Source organism: Solanum pennellii, chromosome 3 (genome assembly GCF_001406875.1).
Source record: "Solanum pennellii chromosome 3, SPENNV200".
Classification (NCBI taxonomy): Eukaryota; Viridiplantae; Streptophyta; class Magnoliopsida; order Solanales; family Solanaceae; genus Solanum; species Solanum pennellii.
In genome coordinates this window covers 8867018-8870438 of record NC_028639.1, presented here as the reverse complement: position 1 = coordinate 8870438, position 3421 = coordinate 8867018, and the positions used below count along the sequence as shown (strand labels likewise).

At 36.6% G+C, this 3421-nt stretch overlaps 1 long non-coding RNA gene across 1 annotated transcript in view; it reads right to left on the bottom strand.

Annotated features, from left to right (window-relative positions):
• LOC107014712 overlaps positions 1-3421 on the bottom strand; it is a 5787-nt gene continuing 2366 nt past the window's right edge. The window contains exon 2 of the long non-coding RNA XR_003577341.1: positions 1-638. This is a non-coding gene — a long non-coding RNA (uncharacterized LOC107014712). The remainder of the gene's footprint in view (positions 639-3421) is intronic.

The window sequence follows — 3421 nt, the reverse complement described above, 5'->3', positions numbered from 1 at the left end:
TTTCCACTAAACGGTGCCTTTTTCTCATGGATTGATGATTTTATGCATAGGAACCATACTTAGTACATGTGGTTGGTACTAACCCATATTTCTTTTCTTTTTGCTTAACATTGTAGGGTCCCACCATTGAAGAGCTTCTAGGCCACTTTGCAAGAAGACTTAGACTTTTCCTCCAGGTTGTCTGCGAGTCTTCAAGTTCGAGGATGGTGCAATTTGTTCTACCTTAGTAGCATTGTTATTGTCTAAAGACATTTGTTTCTTCCCTATTCTTGAAGACATTTGTTGCAAGTCATATGTGGCAATATGTACTTGTATAAGGGCTATACCCGAATGTTGTACTTCGTTTTAGATGGTTTAATGTGAGACAAAGTATGAGACAAATTCTTATGTATTGGTTATGTTGTCTAAACGAGAAGCCTATGTAAGCTTCATAAGCGAGGAGTCTAAGAAAAATCCACATATGATATGCGAGAGGTCTATGTATACCTCACAATGTAAAAAGTTTTAAATTTTCCGCATTTTTGACCTATGATATTTAATGATGAATGCGAAGGGCTAGTCTAAGTCCTCTTCGAGGATGAAGACGCCGGTAACTTCTAGGGGGTGCTCCTCGCTCGTGACAACATTGCACACTTTAGCTGCACATTTTTACACATACATAATTGAGAAATTGCAACATTAAGAATGAGCAAAAAGAGAAGATAAAAAATCAAGCAATTTCAACTTATTAATGTGGTGATAGTTTGGTGGCAAAACTAGTTCTTATATATGAGTATTTTTAGAGTTGTAATAGCTTCTATTCATTGTTTAGATTGTAGTTGATATTGCTCTATGTTTTTATTGAATTATAATGATTTATAGATTGAAATGAGTAGTAGTGTGGGTAAAGTTTGTAATAATAAGTGAATACGACTTCTTGCAAAGTTGTTTGAACAGTTTAAGTGATTTGTTGAGTTGAGGTACCAAGTTAGACCCTTAGATTATTGAGTTGCATTTTGAAACGTTACTCTTGAGATTTTGGTGGAGATTTGTGGTTGAAATCCTACACAGTGTAGGTCGTATGTTTTACTCACTTGAGCAAGGAGAATTACGCGATAAATTTGAGATTTTTTTTGGCAAAGGAAAGTCAAGAAAAAGGTTGGTAACTGTTCTATCAAGTGTTTTGTTGATGAGTAACACTAGGCTAGTAACTTATTAGACTAGCCTCAATTCCTCGAGGTTATACGAGCCGTAATAGTAGTTGAAAAACCTCCCGTCTCGAGTGTTGCTTAATCCATGTCTTTATCAAAGAACTCATCACTTTCGGCTTGGAGCGGCTCACCTCCTTGTCACTTAAAGGGCAAAGTCACTTGTAGGCATCACTGTTTGTTTTGTTCTTTGCCTTTATTTTTGCCCTACCACAAGTGGTTACTACCGATGCAAAACACCTCTTTTCCATTCATAGAGAGATCTAATCGTCTAAATAAATAGAAGGGCCACTAGTCAGAACAATACACATTAGCAGATGGATGCTATAAATTTCTCTGAAAAATCATAAAATATTTGTAGCCTCCCTACCTTTCAAAGATAGGACTGGCTTGATGCAGCAAAGCAATAACCAGGGAGCAGGTTCCCACCTGAAGGGGGATAGGATACGACCATATCAAGGTACATCACGTGGATAAACCAAAGGAAAAAAGTTGCCTTTCTCGCTTAAGGCTATTCCAGTCTTTAGTAAGTCAAGGCATTTGGAAAGCAGTAGATCAATCCTGAGTGCAAGTTCTATATCTATTCGGTTAACATCTATCACTTAATAAATTAAGATTTTTTTTAAAGGCGAAATAGTCTAATGGACCCTTGTACTTGTAAACATCTGTATTATGGATCCTTCTACTTAATCTTTATCAATTGAACCCTTAGACTCAATTCAAATAAGATTTTTAAACCCCTCTTATCATGTGTGTAGTTCACTCTCCCTTGAATTGATGACATGTCAAATCCATATCACCTATATCAATGACTTCAAATCCATATCTCCTATATCAATGACATGTCATAATTATCTTCATAATTATTTTTAAAATTAATTAACCAAATTGTTTAATAAAAAGTAAAATAATAAAATTGTAATTTATTCCTTAAAATAAAATGTTGAAATTACTGCATCTTCTCCCACATTTCCCACCTTAATACAAACAAAATTTACCAAAGAAACTCTTGTCGGCGAGATTGCCTATACTCTTTTCCTCACCCGTCCTTCATCTCCGTCGTACACCCTCGTTATTTTTCTTTCCTCCTCTTTCGACCATTACAAAACTACCAATAGATGCCGTCGCCGCCACACCACCAGATCTGACTTAAATCTCTTCCTTGTCGCAACTAGATCCTCCAACCTATGCCGTCGCCACCGGCACACCCCAAATCTGACCAAAATATCTTCGTTATAGTAACTAGATCCTCCATTCCTCGCCGTCTCTCTCACTCTACTGTGAACTTGATTTCTCCGACGAGCACCACTACTATCGACCTCTCCCTTAAGAGGCGAATCAATGAAGTTAAGAAGGTTTCAATGCCAAGATCTGATGACAAGAGTATGGAAAGAAAAAAAAGAGTCGGGCATGGATATGACTGTTATGTAAGGTGGAGTAGGTGAAGAAGATTTAGTCTTCTTAATTAATTTTTAATTTTTGTATTATTTTATTAATATTTTTAAAACTGAAATATAGTACTCACTCTCCTTAAGGAGTGTGAAATCACACATTTTCGCCAACTTAGCCATCTTAAAGCCTCATAAGCGTGGTCAATGGTCAGAGGGGTCCGATAAATTGTGTTTTATCAAGATTAAGGGTCCAGATGACAAAGAGATAAGTAGAAAATTTTAGAATACAAACTGATAAAACTACAAGGGTCTACCAGACCATTTCGCCTTTTTTGAAGCATTACTATTTCTGAGGCAGGCTTGGTGATTCATGCCAAGCGTGGCATGGGCGCTCTATACTCTGCTTATGCTATTATAGGATATAAAAGAGTGATTGCAATCACACAAATTTCACCCTCTTGGTCGTAGTTTGAAATTGTTTATGTGAGAAATTAACAAGAAAAAAATGAGATTTAAAAGAGAATTCAAAATGACTTTATTTCATTATATTCTATCCATATCCCGATTTGATTCATTTAATATCCGTTTGGGGTCATTCTTGTCGTAGGCCTTGCACCGTTAAAGTGAACTAATTTTTCCTATTCTTTCTTCAGATCTGCTACAAAGAAGGATTTTCACAAAATTTGAAGAATTCTAGCTACACTATGAGTTCAATATAAAATCTGAAAAATAGCAGGGATGACAAAAAGAGGACTCACATAGGGGGTAACAATGGAAACCTCGGACAATGGGTGAAAGCCAGATTTAGCACGGGTGACTTGGGGGGGGGGGGGGTGTTGGAAA